Source organism: Sciurus vulgaris, assembly GCF_902686455.1.
Source record: "Sciurus vulgaris genome assembly, chromosome: 3".
NCBI classification, from domain to species: domain Eukaryota; kingdom Metazoa; phylum Chordata; class Mammalia; order Rodentia; family Sciuridae; genus Sciurus; species Sciurus vulgaris.
In genome coordinates, this window is record NC_136463.1 from 42671450 (window position 1) to 42693429 (window position 21980).

General features: G+C 52.8%; 1 protein-coding gene across 3 annotated transcripts in view; it reads left to right on the top strand.

The window, feature by feature from the left end:
* Positions 1–21980, top strand: part of RAI1 (retinoic acid induced 1) — a 120385-nt gene that overhangs the window by 27434 nt on the left and 70971 nt on the right. For 2 of the 3 annotated variants that reach the window (XM_079133768.1, XM_079133766.1), the window contains exon 2: positions 12994–13125. The gene's annotated coding sequence lies outside the window, so the exon portion shown is untranslated. Of the gene's footprint in view, positions 1–12855; positions 13126–21980 lie in introns of those variants that run through there. The other variant, XM_079133767.1, reaches the window with a different exon arrangement.

Consider the following 21980-nt stretch of genomic DNA (forward strand, 5'->3'; position numbering starts at 1 on the left):
TTAGAGGGAGAGAAAGCAGTGAACAAACAGATATACCAGGTTGTCAGTGTTAGGAAGAAAAATACAGCAGACCTACAAGAATAGAGAGTGGCTGGGGTGCTGGGCAGATACCTAGGAGAAATGTGTTCCAAGCAGAAGCAATGACCAGTGCAAAGGCCCTGGGGTGGGGCTGTACTTGGTGTATTTGAGCAGTCACTGGGAGGCCAAGGTGGATGAAGCAGAGAGAACATGGAAGAGAGTGGGAGGAAGTGAAGTCATTGATTTTGGAATTGTGTCATTTGTGAGTTGAGGAAGGTGAGGGATAGAAACCCTTTATCCTGACCTTCCCAGCCCCTGGCAGTGCCCAGAATGTAGAGGTCAGATTGCCTGGGGGACTGGGGATTGTGGTGTGTTTGGTTTTAAGTTCTTTGTGAGATGGGAGCCATTAAGGGTTCTGGGTAAAGGAGGAAGATAATCTGACTTCCATTTAACAGGCTCTGTCTGGCTGCTATCAGAACCAAAGCAGGCAAGGATGGGGACAGGGAAGCTAAAGAGGAGGTCACTGAACTGGTCTGGCCAAACAACAATGGGGCCTCAGCAGACTGGTGGTGGTCACCAGAGAATTGAGTAAACTATTAAAAATTTCTCCAAAGTATTCAAGTGTTTGACATATTTATTATAAGATCTTGGTGGCAATATGGAAAAGGTGACTTTGTAATTCTAGGTGAAAACAGGATTTGAAAAATGTACATTAAAAATACACCAGTGCCAGGTGCAAAATGCTATGCATCCTATGATCCTGTTCATATGAAATGTCCAGAACATGCAAATCCATAGAGTCCTGACACATGTGAGTAGTTGCCAGGGGCCGGAGCAGGAAGAAAGGTGGCTGCTGATGGGACAGGGTTTCTTTTGGGGAGGGAATCAAATGTTCCAAAATCAGATAGTGGTATCGGTTGGATGACTATGTGAATGTACCAAAAACCACTGGATTGTCCACTTTGAAGAGTGTTTTGTTTTGTTTTGTCTTGAATGCAGTGCTGGGGATTGAACCCAGGAACTCATGCATGCTAAACAGGCACTTTACCACTGAGTGACATCTCTAGCCCTTTTCATTTTTTATTTTGAGATAGTGTCTTGCTGTTGCCCAGGCTGACCTCGAATTTGTGACCCTCCTGCCTCGGCCTCCCCAGTCACTGGGATTATAGGCATGTGCCACCACACCCAGCTAAAAGGGAGAATTTTATATTATGTAAATTATATCTCAATAAAAAATCATTTTGGGGCCGGGGTTGTGGCTCAGTGGTAGAGCACTTGCCTCATGTGTGAGGCACTGAGTTCAATCCTCAGCACCACATAAAAATAAGTAAATAAAAATAAAGTTATTGCATCCATCTACAACTAAAAATATTTTTAAAAAATTATTTTGAAGCACATTAGGATTTGTAGCCAAAATTGATGCACATACAAAAGATTGCAAGGAAATATTGACAGTCATGGGGGAGGAGGATTCTGGACTTCTGTTTTCTTTCTATTTTTGTGTACTTTACACCTTTTTCAAAATTAAAGGTAGGTATTTGCCTCAAAAAAAGAATACTTTGTGACCTAGGGGGGATCTTGGCGTTTCTCCAGTCCCACACTTTCCACGTGGGGGATTTGGAGCAGGAGTCAGTTGCCCTGGCCCCCAGCACTGACCTGCTGGAATTCCATTCCCGCTCACATGGCCTTGGTCAAGTCACAGGACCAGAGATGCCGGCAGTCCTCGCCTGTGCAGTGTCCCGGCCGCCCACCCGCACTGCCTGCCCTTTTCTCCTTGCATGCCTGCAGTCTCGGGCCGCTCACCACCGCAGCTCACTCCTTCCATTTCTGGGCAACTCTGCCTGTTAGCAAGCTCTTCCTTATATGGAGGTGAAATCTGTCTTCCGGTTGCTTCTACCCTTCCCTAGCTCCCTCTCTGAACCCCAGTTTCTGGGTCTGCAGCAAGGAGCCCCTTGCATGGCCGCTGGGAGGTCATGAAGAGATTGAGCACTAGTAGCCCAGGGCATATGTCAGTGGTCTCTTGGCATTAGGGTCAAAGAGTGGGTGGCCTTCAGCTTGGCCTGGCAGCACAACCAAGTAGGACTTTTAAATTCCATGTTCTGATCGTCACTGTGAAATTGGAATTTGATACTTATCCCAGAGAATGAGGTCTTACCTCTCCATGGACCAGGAGGAAGTGACAGTCATCAGGACTGACATTTCTCAAGGGCTCACAACATGACAAACCCTATGGTGACTTCTGAGTACCTCCTGGTGTACTCATTTTGGTTCCTCCTCAACATGATCTAGGCCCCGCTGTTCTCCCTGTTTTAAAGGTGGAAAAGCTGGGGATCCAAAACATAATGTGAAGTATCTGGGTGTGAGTCTCTTGGCACTTGTTTTGGGAGCTGTGTTAGTCAGCTTTTTGTTACTATAATGAAACACTGGGGGCAGGCTACTTTATAAAGAGAAGAGGTTTATTTTGGCTCATGGTTCTGGAGGTTCAAAGTTCAAATAGCATGGTGTAGGTTCTGGCACAGCCCTCTAACTGCATCATATTGTGGCAGGAATATGTGTGCATCTGTGTTTATGTGGTCTGTTTCCTCCTCTTTAGAAAGCCACCAGGATTTGGGCATAGGGGCTCCATTCTATAATGACCTAATCTAATCACTTTCCAAAGGCCCCATCTCTAAACACCATGGTGGGATTAAACTTCTGCCCTCTTTGTTTCATTTTGTTTTTGAGGCTCTGGAGGTGGAAGCTAGGGGTGCTATACCACTGAACTATATCCCCAGCCCTTTTCATTTACTATTTTGAGATAGGGTCTCCCCAAGCTGCCCAGGTTAACCTTGAACTTGCAATCTTCCCATCTCAGCCTCCCAAGTCACTGGGATTACAGGTAGGTGCCACTGCACACAGCAAGTTTCCACCCTCTTAACACTATTAATATAAAGACTTCGGGATTAAATTCCTGTATGAGTTCGTGGTTACGAACTATAGCAGGAGCGTTGTGAATTGTCTTAAAAAAAACTCCACCATCAGTCTTTCCACCATAGAAGTGTGTAGAGACAGGACTAGAAGGAAATACTTGTGCTTGGTTGGGCCTGGCTCTTGGCCTTGTCAGTTTACAAGGTGAATGAGCCTTAAATCTGCTCTCTTTGTGTTGGGGTCAGTAGGATTCTCCAGCTCTTTGCTATGTCAAGGGTGACAGCAACCTCGTCTTCTACCTCCTGGGCTTTAGGTGGAAAGCTGCTTTCCCGCCCTCTCAGATCACCCGCTGTGAGGAGAGCAGGGCCAGAAGCACTATCCTTCTTCTCAGCTCTAGAAATTGGGGCCCAGAGAGGGTATAGAGCTGCCTAAGTAACACAGCCATGATGGGACAATGGCAGGACTTGCACTGGGGACAAGCAGGAGCAGCACCTTTCCTGTTAGGGTGTGGGGAGGATGGGAGCGGTCACTTTCCCACTCAGTCAGGTATCTAGGGCAGTGGTTCAAACTCTGAGTCCCTCAGGCCTGTGCCTTTTTTTCTGCCCTCTAAGCCTCAGTTTTCATATCTCTGAAACGGGCCAGGGACACCTACCTCAAATGATTGACGTGAAGATACCATGTGGGATGCTTGGCTTAGCACCAGCTTTCATGCCACCCCCTTCCCTTTACACCTGGGTTCTACCAGGGGATTCTGCGATGCACCAGGTGGAAAACACTAGAACATAGAACATAGTCATCATCATCTCTTCCACCTCCATTTCTACATTCCTGTGGTAGAAAGTCAAATAGTTCAATGGTGAAGTTTCCTCCTACTACTGAAACTCCAAGGGTCAATTGAATTGATTGCAGTACTGGGGATGGAACTCAGGGCCTTGTGCATGCTGGGCAAGTGCTCTGTCACTGAGCTACACTCCTTAGCCCAATTTTTATTTTATTTTTTGGTGCTGGCAATCAAATCCAGGGCCTTACACAGGCTAAATCAAGGTTCAGTTTTGATCAGCAATTTCTCTTCCATCTTTACAGAGGCCATCTCTGCAGATTCAGGCTTTGACATTCACATGGTCCCTAGGTTCACCCTGTCTGCAGAAGCTAGTGGAGCTCTGAGCTGGGCTCCTGCTAGGGCATCCTTGTCCCCCTGACCCACCTTCACCAGAACTGAGTACATCAAGCCCTTGTCCACTTAAAGACAGGCTCTGAGGGGCTGAGCTGCCCCTGAACATCCAGGTATTCAGGTCCATGTTCTCCAGTTGCCTAATTGTTCTTTGCCCTCCCAAGTCAGAGTGAACACTTAAGGTCAACCCACTCGCGTCCCACTTTACAGATGGCAAAACTGAGGCAGGGCCCGGGGTCTCTCTTAGCAAGAAGGGAGTTGACTAAATCATGCCAAAAACTTAAAGGCATGTATGTCATCACCAGCCAGGGTGAGAGGAGCTGTGTCTGCCACTCAGATAAAGTCAGGGATCCTTACCTGGGACCAGGAGAAGCCTCATGGTCAGCATTCCTGGCACCATATGGCCAGGTTGGGCAATGGCCCATGGAGTTCTGAGCTGAACTTGGAAAGGACTGGAGGGGTCAATTGAGTGGTTGAGCCACCCAGAGATTCCCACAGCCTAGGAACTCCCATCCCTGGGACCGCTGGGGTCAGGGAAAAGATGCATGAAGTCAGGTAACTGACACATAGGCAGGCATGTGTGTGTGCACGCTGTTACAGAGAAGTCTGCATGTCCTTAGGTGTGCATGTCACATGTATGTGTACATGTGTTCATGTCTGTGTGCACATCTCTGTGTGTCTGTGTGATTGAGGGAGTGTGTGTGTATCCCAGGGAATCCATATTTATGTGTGTCCTGGCATCTGAGGTGATGTGGGCTGGGCCCCCAGGCCTCCTTGGCCCTCCCTGTAACATGAATATGGAGAGGTAGCACACCCTGCCAGCTCTCAGTTTCTCTTTGAGGCAGGCAGAGGAAGGCACAGGACCCCAGGAAAGGCCGAGGCTGCCCTCAGCCCCCAAAAGAGGGACAACCAGGACTCAGGCCTGGCATCCTAGTCCTAGGTGCTTTCCTGGGCCCCTTTCAGGAAGAGAGGAAGTAGAGGTGCCATCATTTCCATTCTTGGGTATCTGGGGATGAAGGACTGTCCAGGTGACATGGGTCGGCTGTCCTGGGAGCCCTGTCCAGTGGCAGTGGTAGAATCTTTATTTGTGAGTGCATATTTGATTTTGTGCTTATTATTTGTGTGTGTGTATATATGTGTGTGTGTTGTGCCTTTGTGTGTCTAAGTGTACGTTTGCATAGGTTGGGGTTGTGCTGTGTGTGTACATTGAGATCTGTCTGATGCTGGGTACTTTGTACTGGGCGTGTCTCTGTGTGTGTCTGGCTGCACACCCTGGCTTGGCCACTTTGGCTCCTGGCCAGCTGCCCCCACCTGGTGCTGCTGGACTCTTCTCTAGGAAAGTGTCAGAAGCCTTGGACTTCGTGGTCACCCCAGCCCTGTGGCCTTAGCACAAGGCAGGTGCAGGGTTAATAGTATGTCACAGTGATGGGATGGTGCTGAGCTGGGCCTCTCCTGGCCTTCCCACATGGTCCCTGGTGACCTGGTGGGAAAGAATCCTCAGGATCATCACCACAATGGGTCTGCACCAGCATCTGTGTTCAGGCTGTGGCTGGGTCAACAGCCAGGTGTCTGTCTGTGACTAGGCACTATGGCTAGGGTCAGAAGTCCACATATGGCAGAGAGTAGGGGTCAGTCTGTGGCTGGGACTGGGGTCAAGGATCAGAATGTGGCTACTGCTGTGGTGAAGGGTCAGTCTGGCCGAGCTCAGGGGTCAGTCTATGGCTGGGACTAGAGTTCAGTCTGTGTTGATACAGAGGATTAGGACTCGCCACTTGGCCCAACCTGTGGTGCCCCCCTGGCTGAGGGGTGGGTCTGGGCCCTGAGCATAGGCGCTGGGGCAAAAAGGCACTGAGCAGGGGTGTGGCTGAGCTGTTCTGTGCCTGTGACAGAGACTCCCAGTCAGGCCAGCTGTGCTGTCATCAGAACCAGGGACCAAGATGTGCACAGGACCCAGGACTACAGAGAATGCAGAGCAGCACCTTCCCTGTAAGACTGAGAGGAAACCCTGCCACCTCTCTTGGTGCCTCTCCTCTGGGCCCACCCAGTGACTGTCACCCCTTCTTCCCTCCTCTCTCCCTACCTCTTTCTGCCCCTTCCCTTCATCTGCTCTCATCCCCCTCCTCCTCCTTTCCCACCTCCCATCCATCTTGCCTTGCAGCTGTCCAGCCATTCTCTGTCCTCCCTCCTTCCCCTGGCCAGCCTCCTGCTACCATACCTGGGCCCTGCCATTTCCAGTTCACTCAGATGCTGAAGCTGAGAAAGGAAGGTAAACGCCTCCCAAGATCCCAGGAGGAAGGATCGCCTAGGAGGAGGAGCCATAGAGGCCAAGGAGATGAGGCCATAGACCTGCAGGGAGACCCCATGTCCAGTGGGCAGAGCCCCACATGGATGGGTGGAGGGGGGGCCTCAACTCAGACTCTGTCCTGTGAGCCTGGAGTTTCATGGATCTCATCTGGTGGCCTCCCGTAGCCTCGTAAGGAAGGATAGACAGACAGCAGAGAAACCACAGACAGAAGAGATCAAAGACCACTCAGATGAAAGGCAGGCAGGGAAAGCACTGGTCTTGTCCTGGCACCAGCATTCTCAGGTAGGCCCCAGTCCAGGGAAGAGACGGGATGTGCCCCAACGAGAGAGGCGGACACCAGCACAGCCCTTCTGCTGTGCACCTACTCCAGGGCATTCCGGTTCACCCTCTAATGTGCACTGCCAGCCCCTGGGATTTGGGGAGCAAGGGAGACTGGGGGGCATGCAGACTATTTGAATATGTTCCCAAAACTTCAGGGAACTTGGATATTTATACTCCTGATGGCTCCCCCCACCACCAGCTAAAATATGAAGTTCTTTGCCTTCAAAGAAAAACATGTTTTTCTAATGTCTGCTCAGTTTCACATAGTAGCCCAGCTCCCTGAGGGAGTCCAAGGCGTCAGAGTGTTCTGATGGGGACAGAAAGGCATGGGGCTGAAATTGTCAATGCCCCCACCAGCCCCGTGAAGGCAGGGATGTCTGTTTGTTTATTGTCTCCCAGTGGCCTGAACAACACCTGGCATGCAGCGGGCATTCCATAAACATATGCCAAAGGAGAAATTTGTGCGATAGATTATCTTGGTTGATCTGGGAGACAAAACTGGATCCATGGAAGAGGGAGAACTGGCAGCCACTAGCCCAAGTCAATATGCTCATAAAATGTGACTCAGGGTACCGAGTCAGGGTATATTCTCTAAAAATGGGGCCTCTTCGTCAGTTTGAAGTGAACAGATTAGGGTGAAGGTCATTAAATGAAGGGCAGCATGCAGGCTGAGGGGCAGGGGACTATTCTTCCCTGAGCATTTGTTTTCTCACCTGCCCAGGTGTACATGCAGGAGGGCTGCCCCAGGCCCACTGGCATGAATTGGCAGACTGCAGAGGCTCTGTTGTTCTAGTTAATTGCTCAGGCCCAAAGTAGGTGCCAATCCTGTTAACCTTACCTTCGAAATCAAAATCTGATCTTTCTCATCTGCCCCACCCTGGCCAGGCCCCATCGTTGCCCCGCTGGCCCAGTGCGGGCTGCTCACAGGCCTCACAGCTTCTGCTGGAAGCTCCACGTCCATTCTCTTCATGGCAGCTAGGGGGTGCTATGAGGACCTAAGGGAAATCATGTCCCTTCTCTGCTCAAAGCACTACAAAGACCCCACATCTCATTTACTGTAAAAGACAAAGTCTTTACAGTGGTTTACAGGGACTCATAGGTGTGGCCTTTTGTCCCTTCTCTGTTCCCAGTTTCTTCTGACTCACCACATTGCTCACTCCACTCTAGCCACAAGCGCAGCTCTGCCTCAGGGCCTTTGCCCGTCCTGTCCATGCTGTTGCTTCCACATACACAGCTCCCCCGCTTGCCCAGATGTTTACACTCTTCTTACCTTAATCTTTCAAGTCGGTTGTCAGATATAAGTTCCTTGACCACCCAGTGTAAACACAGCCCTGCCAAACTCCCTGCCCTCTTCCCTAACTTTGTTTTTTCCATAATATGCCTCACCTAAATGTAACATACTATAGTCATGTACCACATAATGTTTCAGCCAATGATGAACCACATATGCCACAGTGGCTCCATAAGATCACATCTCCTAGTGTCATTTGTTTTACTTTGTGTAAGAATACTCAATGATGTTCACACGAAGACAAAACTGCCTAAGGATTCATTTCTAGAATGAACCACAGGACTATATACATCATTTCCTTATTCAATTTGTTTCTTGTCTATCCCAAGACTAAAAGGAAGCATTGCCCCATTTCTTGCTCTCAATCCTCAGCATAAAGAACAGTGCCTAGCATGGAGCAGGTGCTCAGTAAATATTTGCCAACCCAATGGATGAATCATTCCACCATACTCAAGGTGTGTGACCTTGGGCAAGTCAGTCATCTGGACCCAGTCTCTGAAATGCAGAGGGTGACTGGTGGGGAGGAGGAGGTACATAAAAAGGTGGGGAGGGGGAGGTACATAAAAATTTGAAATTGCCACCCTTATTCAATAAATGGATGACATACGGGTTAAAACCTCCCCCCCCAAAAAAAAAAAAAATTGATAAAGGAAAAACCTGATGCACTTACCAGCCCGACCCATTCCCCCAGACCTGTAGAGTTGCAGTCTGAGGCTGCCAGCCCAGGGCTGAGTTTGAATTTGAAATTGAACCTGGTAGGGGACAGTGTCCATGGTCCTCTTCCCCACCCCTTGCCCACCTGGGGACCCCTGGCTAACCCTGTCCCTAGTGGCCTCTTGATGAACCTTGTCCTTGGCTTGCATTTCCTTGTCCCCCTGTCTGGAGCCCCTACCTGCCTCCCCTACCCTTTCTCCACAGTTTCCCTCTCAGTGGATATGCATTTTGTATGAAAGCAGGTATTCAGAAAGCACAGGGGCAAACAAAAGGAGACCTGCCCAGAACAGGGCCCTTCAGAGCACATCCAGGCCTCTCCAGGAAGCATGAGGCCTTTGAAGACCTATGAGCAGCCCCCAGTGCCCTACAGAACTCTCCAGAGCCAAGCAGCGGGGATCCCCTCTCCCCTGGGGCAGGATTCACACAGTAGAAGTTGGGAGTTAGATCTGGGAGAGCAGAAAACCTGTCTGATTGCCATGCCGTCTTTTCTGTGGGTCGTTTCCTTAGTGCTGATGTCATTGGTTCTGTGTGCTGGTGCTGCACCATGACCCTGTGGAATCCTGCTAGTAGGGTCTGACAGAACAAGAAGTTTGGGAGCTATTCAGACCTAAGTGTGAATCTTGACATTGCCACTCCATCTGTTCATTTAATAAATACATATTGAGCTGCCCAGCTACCATGTTGGGCAGAGGTAAACAAGGCCTCTCTTGAATCTTCTTGTCAGGTGGGATTGGATTGTCTTTGCTGTGTGTCCTTGGTATCCTTGTTGTAGTCTCTAAGCCTGGGTTTCGCCTCTTAGAGATGGACAAATCCCAGCCGTTCTATGCTGTCCTGTGACTCTCTGCAATTACACTTATGGAAGGGCCCTGGCCAGGTAGGGGTATCAGTCCATCTTTGGCAGATGTGAATGACAGCTCTCTGGAATCTGGACACCTCTGCACAGGACTACCCTAAGAAGCTTCAGGGAGCAAAAGAGAGAACTGCAGAACAGATGCAGGGCTCTGCTCTCCTCTGTGACAAGGTAACCCACCACCATTTCATCCCTGTAAAACCCTAGGATCCATGAAGGGTATTCTGAGCTACTCACGTGAGTCATGTGACCTATCCTGCCTGTGAGGTTCTCCATCTCCCCCATCCATTTTTTTCTAAGGGGACTATCCTCTTTCAAAGAAGAGGAGCCCAGTACCAGTCAGGACTAGGGCTTGCTTCAGCTTACTGATTCACTCATTCACCAAATACAGAATGTGTACCAGGCACCATTCCAGCTGTGGAACACCAAGAAGCAAACAAAAAATACCTATGAAATACATAAGTAGGTAAATTCTGTCGTGTCTTAGAAAGCAGGGAAGAAGATTCCAAGCAAAGGGGGACCGACATGTGCACAGGTTCTGAGGTGAGAGGGTACCTGCTGAATTCAAGGAATAGTGAGGGACTCCATGATGAGTGAGGGTAAAAGCATGTGCCATGAGATCAGGAAGGTCTTGGGGGCCTGACTGTGTGGGGGTCCCGTAAGCAACCAGGAGGACTTTCTCCATTTGATTACTCAGAAACGGGAGGGAGGGAAGTTTGTCCATGCCTTCCAGGACAGGCAGCTACTTTAGGATGTGTCAGGGGTGAAGGAGTCTATCTAGGTTGGTGGTCGCCAGCAGGGATTTGGGTTTTCTGCCACTAGGCTCAATGGTGCCCACAGTGGGTCTTCTCGTGGCTCACCCAGTGGCCTCAGGACCCAGTGACCCTGGTTCCCAGTCCCAATAATTAAAGGTAAACACTAAGAAGCCCCATGTTTTAAAGATGGGGAGTCTAGAGTGAGAGAGAAGCTGGGGCTGCCTTGGGTCTTGGGGATTCATTTCTGATAGAAAGGCATGATTATTAAGTGACTAAGTAAGGGGCAGCACTAAGAGGTCTGGGGAGACTGTAAGCCATGCCAGTGGTGTCCACACAGACTATAAAATGCTGATTTCTAGGCAGAGGCTCCGGCATTCTAATGGATTCCACCTGGGATAGAGCCCAGGAATCTTCTTTTCAGTTTCTTATTTGGCAGGTTAGAAAATAACTTTCAGTCCACTGGCTACTGATGGTGCCTCAGTGCCACCAGGCCCTTTACAGCCCGTGGCCCAGAGGCACTAATGTGTACCCATCCCCACCTCCAGGCCAGAGGGGACTGAGTTGAGGTGCCATTAGACAGTGGGGTGAAGTGCCACCTATGCCTGCCGTCTCCAAGGAGGCCTACAGGCTTCAGGGAGGGCCTGGAGGAAGGCACCCACACCCACCTAGCACACAATTATGGGTGCAGGTGGGGTGGGGCATAGGATGTATGGAGATTTTAGTGGGGCAAGGAGGAACTTTAGTAGATGAGGGAATCATTGAGCAGAAACCCCAAGTGTGATAGAGGTCCTGGGGTGTGCTCCTATCCTGCTAGGCAGGAGGAAGTGTAAGTAGGGACCTAAGAGAATAAGACTGACTGACCAACCGGACAAAGTGCAGGGAGCCCTGTGCGACACATCTGGCGCGGATAATCGAATGGATGGATGGATGAATGAATGAAGGGAAGGATGAATGAATGGTTGGGCGGCTAGCGGCCTAAAAAGGGGCGGGCTAGGGAAACACTCAAATCACAGCCCCCGGGGCTCGATGACCGCCAGCTGCGCTCAGAATCAGGCTTGCTGCAGCCCCGCCCGAGGCGCGTAATTACGTGCCCCCGGGGCTCTGGAGTGACTCCCTGTACTCTGGCGAACTGGTGTCGCGCCACCGCTTCTCGGCACCACGCTCAGGTCTTTAGTGCGCGGGCAGGCCTCCTCTGGGCCGCGGTCCAGCCCCAAGGCCCCCAGTCTTCTTTGTCTCGACCTAGTCCTCGGCTGTCTCCCGGCTGCGACCCGCCTCTTTGGGTGGCCTTCCTCGCGTGCTTCTGGGCTGCCCCGGGATCTCCGGGTGTCCTTCCCTGCTATCTCCATAGCCATAGGCATCTTCCCCAGCCAGGCAGGGGTTCCCAAATCCTGTGCCTCTAGGACCTTGGGGCTGGGAAGTGGCAGGATCTCTTGAGCTGCGTCTCTGGTGCGGCGAGGGGAGCCACGGAAAGAAGGCCCCCCTGCTTCCTCTCCGCCTTCCCCCTCCACCGTTACTACACGTCGCTCTGCGCCCTGACCCCAGCGCTGCCTGTTCGCGCCTTAAGCGGTTCTTCTGCGGCGGTGCGATCTCCGACGCCAAGAGGGCTAGCCCCCGCCCTCCAGGCCTCAAACCCGCACGCAGAACGCTGCCCCACGGCCGCCGGCGGCTACAGACCATTGCCTCTGGCCAGCCCACAGACCGCACAGGCGCACTGCCCCTCCACGCGCAGCCCACAGCCTCACAACCGCCAGCCCACTCGCAAACAACCCCTCACAGGCACAACGCTCCTCCAGCCCCACGCAGGCACAATCCCGTACACACACGCACAACCCCACACAAGCGCAGTCCCACCCACGCAGTCACATATCCCCTACAAACAATTGCACACAAACACACCACTCCACGCAGGCACCGCATCACTCAGTCCCGCTGAGACCCAGAAGCACATTCACAAGCTCATATCCAGTCCACCTTCCCCCAACAAGCCCCTTGACATTCACATGCAGGGTAGACCAGAAATATAAAGCCACATTGATCCACACACGGACCTAAACGCACAGCCAAGAGCTCACCCGCGGGCTCCTAAGTCACTGAAAAATATTAAAGCGTTTCCTCCCTCCCCTTCGCTCTTTGAGGCGCGCGCGCGCGCGTACACACATACACACACACACTCTCACACCCCCCTAGTCCTTGAGCGCCTTGGAGCCTCGCAGCCGGTGACCCCGAGCCCCAGCGGTGAGAGCCGCGGGAGCGTCTCCCCGGCGCCCCCTCCTCTGGCTGCTTCTACAAGCTCACCACTCCTCCCCGCCTTCTCGCTCCCTGCCCCTCCCCCTCTTCCCGCCCCTCCCCCGCGTCTGGGGCGCGGGCTGCGCGCAGCCAAGCCCCCTCGTCGCGCGCCCCTCCCCGCGCGCGCCCCGCGCCCGCTTCGCGCTCGCCGAGTGGATGCGGCCACGGGGCCGTCTCTAATTACCTCCTGTCCCCCGGCGGCCCGTGAATAATGGCTACTGAGGGCGCTCGCAGGGGCTGCTGAGAAGGAAACGCGGGGCGCGGGAGGCGCGGCGCGCGCGGGAGCGCGAGGGAGAGGAGCGAGCCCCCGGCCGCTGCGAGCGGCGGGCGGAGAGAAAGGAATCGTGCGAGCGCTCACATTTTTTTCCTCCCAAGGATCTCATCTGGCCGCCGCGTTCTGGAAGAGGAGAGGGGGAGAGCGCGCGCGAGAGAACAGAGACGGAGGTGGAAAGGGAGACGGCGAGACGCGCAGCGCCGGCGCCCCGGAGACCCAGGAGGAGCCCGCAGGTATTGTTGGTGGCAGAGCTTTGTGTCCTCGGCAGGCTGTTCCGGGCGTGAGGGCTCCCAGAACCCCCGGCCCGCCGCCGCACTCAGACATGCCCCGAGTCCTGGGTTGCCGACTAGGGTCGCCACCCGCGGCGGCCACCCCTCCCGCCGCGCCGCGATCTTGGCTGGAGTTGCGGATTTGCCTGGTTTGGGGTTTTCCACGCCAGTGGAGGGAATCGGTCTCAGGAGAAAGAATTTTTTTTTTTTTCCTTTTTAAAAAATTTTTGGCCGCAGTTTGGTTGTGCAGGGGATCCCCCCTCCCTTTCCTCCACAATGCATTGGTGAGCGGTCTTGGCGACAGTGGCCCAGGCGGAAGGCTTGGGGCCGAGATGGCGGGGCTGGTGGCCGCAGACTGGGAGGTGAGGAATGCTGGAGAAGGAAGGAGTACTCTTCAAGTTCGCCGTCTACGCCCCGGAGCTGGTCGGGCCAGGGAGGGCGGTCCGCGCACCCGGTCCTGCTCCGGGCAACCGGTGGGAAACTTCCCGGGAGCGCGGCCTCCTGGGGTACTCGGCGCCCCCGACGTCTCCCGGCGCTACCTCGGGCCGCCGGGGCCCCTCTTTGCCGCCCTCAAGTGCTTAAGGTCGCGCTTTCCCCACCCCCACCTCCCTCCCTCCCCCAGCGGCTTCCGGATCTGGACAGAGCAGCTTCAAACACTTCCCCCGGAGACCCCTCCCCATTGCCCGCACAGAGCTTTCCTGGAGCCCCCCTGCCCTGCGTCCGCGTCTCGCGCGCGGCAGAGTGGCCTGGCTGACAATGAAATCTCGCGCCTCTACCGTGGTGGGGAGGGGGTCGTGGCTCAGTCTCTCCTGGGGCCACTGACCCTGGGCCCCGGGCAGCGGGAGGGGGAACACTTTGGGAAGGGTGTTGTTTGGGTTGGAGACGTTGACATGGGATGGCGCCAGGGTCGGGGGTACGTGGGGGAGGCGAGGTTCGGCTGGGGTGCGCTGCCGGGGGTCATGGATTTTCGACCCGCTGGGGCATGGCGATTGGCTGTTGCCCTGGGGCACGTCGAGGGCCCCTCTAACCTCAGCCTCCTCCCCTCCTGTACAATGCGGGTTTGGAGAGGTGATCCCGAGGGTGATGTGCTTGTGTGACGAAGTGTTTGTCTCCTGCGATCCACAGCAGACGCTGCTGCTCTGGTGACCCGGAGATCCGGAGGCCTGTGCCCCTCCCTCAGGGGTGGGCAGATGGAGGGGGAGGGGATTGGTGGGAACAACTTCTTTTCCCACTGGGGCCATGGGAAGGGAGGGCTAGGTCAGAGAATTTCTGGGGACCGCAGTCCTGAAGGGGGGCTCAGTTATAGGCGGGGGTGGGGGGGGGCGGCGGGGGTGGTTCTGCCAGATCAGAGCCGCCTTGGCACTCAAAGCTCCTAGATCCTTTTGCTCCTTTAGGGGTAAACCGGTGAGGGAGGTGTAGAGGTGTGGGACTAGCTGGACATGGTGGGGGGGGGGTCTGTGAAAATCAACCTTAATTGGATTCCCAGGCAGGCAGCCCAGGGGGGTAGGGGTGTCTCCTTCCCTTTCTTTTCTGGGATTGGGAGCCAGATCCAGAGACCTCAAGCTGGCAATCCAGGCTGGTGAAAACCATTTCTCTTCCTACTTAAAGAGAGAATTCCTGGGGAAGAGGGGAGGCATCTTGAGGGGCAGGGAACTGGACGGTTTTCAGCCTGTTCTTTCCCTGGGTCTAGGAATAGAAAGAGTTAACCCTCCCCCAGAAATCTGTCAGCCCCCACACAGCGGGGACACGTTGTTGGACCCTCTGACATGCTAACAGAATGACACAGGCTGACAGGAGTGAGCAGATTCCAGACCCTGTACTCCCCCTTCACAGCAGCCAAACAGGACCTGGCTGGGTGGGTTCCTTGTTCAGGGACCTTGGGGGAGGCAGAAATCAGAGCTCAGAGAGTCTCTCACAGCTAGGCTGTAGACTTGTGGTCCAGAGGAAAAAGGGGTTACAAGCCAGGTCCACTGGGAAACTGGAAGGATTGGCGGGGGTGAGGTGAAGGAAGAGGAGGGGGGGAGGCCCCTTCGACCTTTTGACTAGGTTCAGAAGGCTTCTGGACTGATTGGTTCCTTGGAAAACATTTGCTCAGTTCTCTACACCTACCCTCACCATCATCTGAAGGCCTGGCCCTTAAGGGTCACTTTCTGACCCGTAGGTTGAACTGAGACCCTAGCAATTGAGGGATAGCTGGGGGAGGGTGACCGGAGGCAGGATTGATGACTGCCTATTTCTTGGCCCTCTAGCACAAGCCCTTTAGTGTAGGTTTATTTGTGTCACCTTCCCTTCTCCTGGATGGTAATTTCCATTTCCTGTAGGTGAGAGCTGTTCGCTTAGAGCCCCTAGGGCCACGCACACTGTGGACACTCATACTGTCCTGTGTATGGTAGGAGTGAATGAATCAGTAACGAATGAATGAATTGATGAATGAAAGGGGAAAGTTTCTCAATTGGAGGCATCTAGTCATTGTTTAGAAAAAGAAGTCTTTTTGATTTGTATGTTTTAAAATAGGGCTCACAGAAAAATAGAGAAAAACAAACAAAAAGGGTTATTGACAGCCTTGGTGGGCTCCAGCAATGCTAACATTTTGATGTGATTCTTCCCAGGCCAGTTGGACTTGGTGGTTGGTCGGTTTTTTAAGGGCTCTGTCGTCATTCCCTATATTCACATGTATATCCTGATTTTTTTTTTTTTTTTTTTTTTTTTTTTGCTGGCGACAGCACCAGCCCTTTCCTGTTTTGTAACCAACTCTTCATAAACACCATGGTTAATGTCTTTAGGCTTTTCCAGTCAAGTGGATGTACCATAATTTACTTAATATTCCCCTTTTGTTCAACATTCTGGATGTTCCTGACGAATGATGTAGTGGATGTGTTTTGTGCAGAGAGCTTTTTCTTATGTTTAAGATGATTTCCTCAAAATGATGCTGCTGGTGCCAAAAGCTCTGACAGTCCTGCAGTGCAAGGAAGGAGCGCCTCTATTTTCCCAGGATAAGTGGGACACTGTTCTTCCCCACAATCTAGAAACTTCCACCAGAGCTGAAAGAAGTATTGGCAATGAATCACCTGTCTGACCCTCTCTCCTTTGACAGAGGAGGAAACCAGAACTCAGAGAGGGGAAGTGAGTCTCCAAGGTCACACAGTAATCATGGGGCTGTGCAGCAGCCAAGAACCAGCTACTAATCTGCCATTTTGGTTTTTGCCTCTGCAAATGGTCCCTGGTGGTCCTCTAGTCTAACTGTGCCCATTTCACAGATAGGGGAACTGATACCTGAAGTGAGGAAAAGTACCAGCCTATTGTTAGTGGAGCACAGGCAGGTTCCTCAGCCATTCTGTGTCATATACACTTCTGTGTTCTTGGACTTGGGGCCACTCACGAACTCCCTGACACTATTCCTCACAGCTCTCTTTTCTTTGCCATTCCATTTTCCTTTTCTTTTCCTTCCCTTCTCTCCCTCCCTTACCCCCATCTGTCTCTCTCTCTGTCTGTCTCTCTCTTTCCTTCTTTCTTTCTTTCATTTTTGGTGGAGCTGGGGATCAAGCCTAATGTGCATGCTAGGCAAGTGCTCTACCTCTGACCTATATCCCCAGCACTTGCCATCCCATTTTCGAGAGAAAAGCTGACGATCCAGAGCAGGTACAATGAGAGGGGCGGGGCTGCAGTTTTCAAGAGACCCTGGTGATGCCTCTAGTGCTTCAGTTTACTTGTCCAGAGGCCTGGCTTCAGATCTATCTGTGCAGGAGCCAGGGGTAGGTGTTGGCACAGATCACATGTGTGGTATGGGGGGAGCGGGAGAGGACAGGGTATGTCTTCAACTCTTGGCCTGTGATTGACCCCTGAGGCCCCCTGAGGAAGAAGGAAGGTGAGGAGGAGCATGGAGAAGAAAGAGAGAAAGGGATTCAAAATATTGGAAGGAGGAAAGTGGGGGAAGGAAAAAGTAGGAAAAGAGAAAAGAATTATGTCAAAATAAAGAAGAGAGAAAGATGCCCTTCCCAGCTCCCATCTAGCACCCAGAGGAGAGGCTGGGTGACATTGTTCCCAGTGGGGGTGTGAGAACTGGCCAGGACTGGACACTCTGGATCAGGCTCTCAGCTGTTGGGAGACAGAGGTGAGAGGCATCTTGGGGTCAGAAGGAACCAGACTTAAGTGGGTATCATACAAGACCTAGGGTGGTGGTTTCTCTGTTCTCTGAGTCCCCTGTGGGGCAAGTGGCAGGGTGCTCCAGTTCAGGGGCTTAGGGATGTTTGTGGGGTGCAAGATAATTGTGACTTTGAGTCCCTCTCTGAGGGAGAGCCTTTTTACTCCCTTCCCTGCCAGCATGCCAACCATCAGGGTTAGGAGAAACCCTGCTATGAGCATGTCGGTATATGGACATTTCTGTGATGTGTCACTCTGCAAGCAGGTGCTCATCTGTGTGTGTGTGTGTGTGTGTGTGTGTGTGTGTGTGTGGTGTCTGGATGTCTCTGTCTTGGGGGTGTGTCTGTGTGTGCAAATGTGCATATCTTTGTGCCTCTTTTTTTGTGGGAGTTTTTTGTGTATTTCTTAAGGGGTCTGTCTGTGTCTTCCAGCTCTGGCATGTGCTGCGCATACATGCCTGTGTGTCTGTCTAGGCGAGTCTGTTGTGTTCCCTGCGTATGGGTGCATGCACATGTCTGCTTCTCAGATCCCACTTGTGCATTTCAGGGGGGTATGCCCCAAACTTGGGCACATGTGTGTTTGTGTGTTTGTCTGTGTGACACACATGTCCCTCCTAATGACCCCACCAGGGATCCAGGCATCAGGCTGTTCTCAAGGTTGCGGCTGGGTGGGTTAAAGTGGGGAACAACCTTTGGCTGGGAAGGTTGGGCTGGGGGAGGGAAAAGAAAATCTTAAAAGACCATCTTCCCTGTGGTCTCCAAGGAGATCAGCCTGTGAAATGATCCGCACGTTAATTAAAAACGATTATATCCTGATTGAGCCATTCGTGCTCACATCCCCCAGCCAGGGAGAGAATGAGACTGACACCAGAGGATGCAGGGTGGGCCGGGTCCAACCACATGACACAGCCAGGGCGAGCCCAGCTCACAGGGGAGCAGAGGCTTGGAGGTCATGATACAGCAGGGTGTCCAGGGCCACGTGCCCAAATCACATTTGAGCTTCTCTTTTCAATTTTCAGGACTCTTCCCCAGGTGGTGTCTGAGGTCTTAGAGGCTGGGTGGCAGCCATCTCAGCCACATGGGTCTGCACATACGTGCCCAGCACGAGGCCTGTTGTTTAAATCCTTCCTATGCGTCTGTCTGTGTGTGTGGTTCCAGTGTCACAAAGAACTGACATGCTTCAGGTCTTGCAGCCAGATGTTGGAGACACCAGTTGTCTGATCTCAAGGCCTACAGCCCCGTCTTAGCTCCCACCTGTCCCCAGACTCCCACCATGAGCCCCTCCCTCAGCTAGGGCTCCCAAGACTTTTTCATTTTCCATGGCCTCTGAGATTGTTCCTTTCTGAGATCTGAGCCACACTGGGCAGCTGCACTGTCCTTTTTTGTGGGGAGCCAGATGACTCGCTGACCTGGAACAGCTCTGGTCTGACTCATGTCATCTTTACCAACCTCCCTCACCACATCTCCCCCCTGAATATTGGTTGATGATTCTGCAGATCAGCCACAGGTGGCCCCTGGGGCCTGCTGGGCACCATGTACCCACACTCCTGGGCACATGTGCCAAGTCCTTTCTGGAAAAAGTCCAGACCTGGTCCCACTGTGCCTTGCCAGCTTATCTTAACCCCTCATCAACCCTATAAGAACTGTGGTGATAGAAAGTAGTAGAAATAATAAACCAGGTAACGCTCAGCCTGTGCCCCAGCATCAGGTATTGTTGGGATCCATAAGAGTGATAGATACTCAGGTAAAATGATTAACTGCCTCTGTGTGCCCAGCCCACCCAGAAGCAAGATCATTGGCCACAAGCAAGGGCTTTTTATGCTTCTCTGAGCCTCAGCTTCTCTTTTGTGCATAGCTTTTTCTTCATAGGACTGTCAGGAGAGTAAGGAAAATCGGGTCAAGTTTGTTCAAGTGCACAGAGGGGCTAACTTGTGCATCTGTTTGCCCATTGAGGGCAGCTGTGTGTTGCTGCAGCAAGGGTCTTGAGTTTGCTGCGCCTGGGGAGGGAGATGTAGAATCCAATGCTTTCTAGGAGACTGTCTGGTGTTCAGGTGACTCATCTCAATATGAGCCTGTGTGGGGATGACATGTTCACTGGACCTACCCAAGGTTATGTTATCAAAGGTAGAGTGTTTGGGAGAAGAGAGGGGATGATCCTGCTGGACTGGGTCTCAGTGAGATTTCTTGGACCTGGTCCCACATTCTCAGAGGGAGATTGACCAATGAGCAGGTTTGAAAGCCAGAAATAGTGTCACCAGGGGCAGGTAGAATGGGAAAAGTCAGTGTCCACCTGTTCCCAAGGACAGAACTGGGAGAGGAGGTAGACAGATTTCTACTCATCTCACAAAAAGCCCTTTGCACTGAAGCAGGCAGAGAGGCCGCCCCTGCACACAGTCATCCCTGCAAGTTACCACTTCTCAGGGGTTTTCATGACCTTGGTATCTGCCGTCCCTCTAAATAACCCTCACCTGCCTTCCCTAGGGCCTGAAATGCCTCCATTTGTCACTGCCGTGGGTCAGAGCATTGAAGGCCCTGCTTAAAATGCAAGCATGTTACCTTGGAGGAGGGATCACAAGAAGACTCATGTTTGTATAATGCAGGGGCCACCAACCCTCATGCTCTGAACAGCCAGGCAGGCGGTGCTGATGAGGGCATGGAGCCTGCCTGGATCTCCTGGGGTGTGGCAGCTCAGCCAGGGCGACACACTGGAATGCAGCCTGGGTGCCCTCACCCACTTTCCCAGAAACCAGGTGTCGGATGTTTCCATGACATGTTCTGGTTTGTATGTGCTGTCACCCAATTCAGCAACACAGCTACAGACCACATTTAGACTCCATGCCACCATTTTGCACCCTGACTTAATTGCTGTCACCCAGCGCTCATGATGAGAGTCCTGCGGTGCAAGTGGAGCAGGATGGCAAAGCTCTCGCCCATTTTTGTTTTGTGAGGCCCTGGCAGGGCTGGGGGATCAGATGAGGTTCCCTTACCAGGACCGAGGGACCAAGGCACAGGGTCTAGGAAGGACATGCCAGAGATTTTCAAGAGTTGCCCTGGGGCACAGAGGTGGAGGGAGAAGCTTTGCTGGTGCTACCCTGTTGTGGGCCGCCTGGCTACAGGGCCCAGGTTCTGAGCTGGCTTGTATCACAGGGCTTCAGCCTGAGCCCCCGGGTGGCCAGAGAGGCCATGGGAGATGATGTCTGGGGAGGCAGGCCTTGAGAACCACTGGGGTGCCGGGCGCAAAGCCAGCCAGCCTCATGCATGTTTCACACCCAGATGGCCCTTGTTAGCGGTGAGCATTGGGGGCAGCGGGGGTTTGGACCAGACTGAGGCTGGTCAGCCTGACCCTGCTCGTGTCTGGCAGTGGTGGGGAGGGGGCTGAGCCAGAACTCCCCAGCATCTATCTGATCCATGCCTTGTGTCACAGGCTACATTTCATTTCCTCAGTCCTTCAGCATTTGCAGATAGCCCCCGTGGGTCTGGCCAAGAGGCCCTGCCCAGGGAGAGTCCAGCAGGCATCCTGGAGAAAAGGACATAGTTCCAGAAGTGTTTTCTGCAGGAGGAAGACTGGCTGCTCCTCACAGCATCCCTGGAGGCCTGGGACCTGAACAGCATGGAGTGTGTATGCACTGTAAGCAACTCTAGAAGGTCAAGGGGAGCAGGGGAGGCACTGGCAGGGGCAGAAGGTGGAAAGGACTCTGAGGCCCTCCATTGCCCATGAAAGGTTTATCATGAAGGCAGTAGAAAAAGAAGAGTGCTCCAGGCAGGGAACATGGTGGGACCACTGAGGAGAGGAGCCGGGAGGATGGGAGAGGCCCTGGGTGGGGCTGCATGAGCTTAGGCTACCCATGCTCTTCTCCAGCCCCCCCCTTTACCCCCTGAGCACTCTTTTGAGTCTAACAGGTGGGATGTGGATAGGATAGGAGCTTCTTCCTGGGGACCCAGTCAGAGGGAAGCAGGGCCTGATCAGACCTCCCGCCTGAGCCCAGAGCAGCTCAGCCCAGCCCAGTCCTGTAGCACGTGGAGCCTTGAGAGAGATTGTTAAGTCTCAACTGGGGAAGGAGGTGGCAGTCCTCTGGGACCAGTAATTAAAGCCCAGCAGATTGCAATTCTCTAAAAGAAAGCCTGGCATAGAAGGAGGAATAGCACCCAGGGCCTGGGCAAGGACCCAGGACAGGCCCAAAGCTGCTTCTGCACAAGGCCTCTGGGGTACCAGGCCCCAGCATCTTAATTTCCTGTCTTCAAACCCTCCCTGCCAGCAAAAGGGTTCCTGCCATCTCCATTTTTCAGATGAAGAAACAGATTTTAAGAGATCTGGCAACTCTGGTTCAAGATCCCATGAGCCAAGAAGCTAAGCTGGAGATGAATCCAGGGCTGGAGTCAGAGTGTGGCCCTCCTTCCTGGACATTTGCAGGTGGGAGGGCTTCTTAACTTCAAGGGAGGCTGTCTAGTGGTGGAGGCCCAGGCAGGCAGCATGTCTGAAGCAGGAATGGGTTTGGGCAGGGTAGACTTTCCTAGTACCCTTAGTGACACTCCTCATGTTTGGGGTCTGGGATCACAGGTCACACTGTAGTGACTAAAAGGAATTAGCCACCCAGGACCTCTGGCTGAGCTGTCATTCATACTCACTGCTATGTGATGCAAGAAGTGTCCTGCCTCTGGACATCTCCTCATTTGTACAGA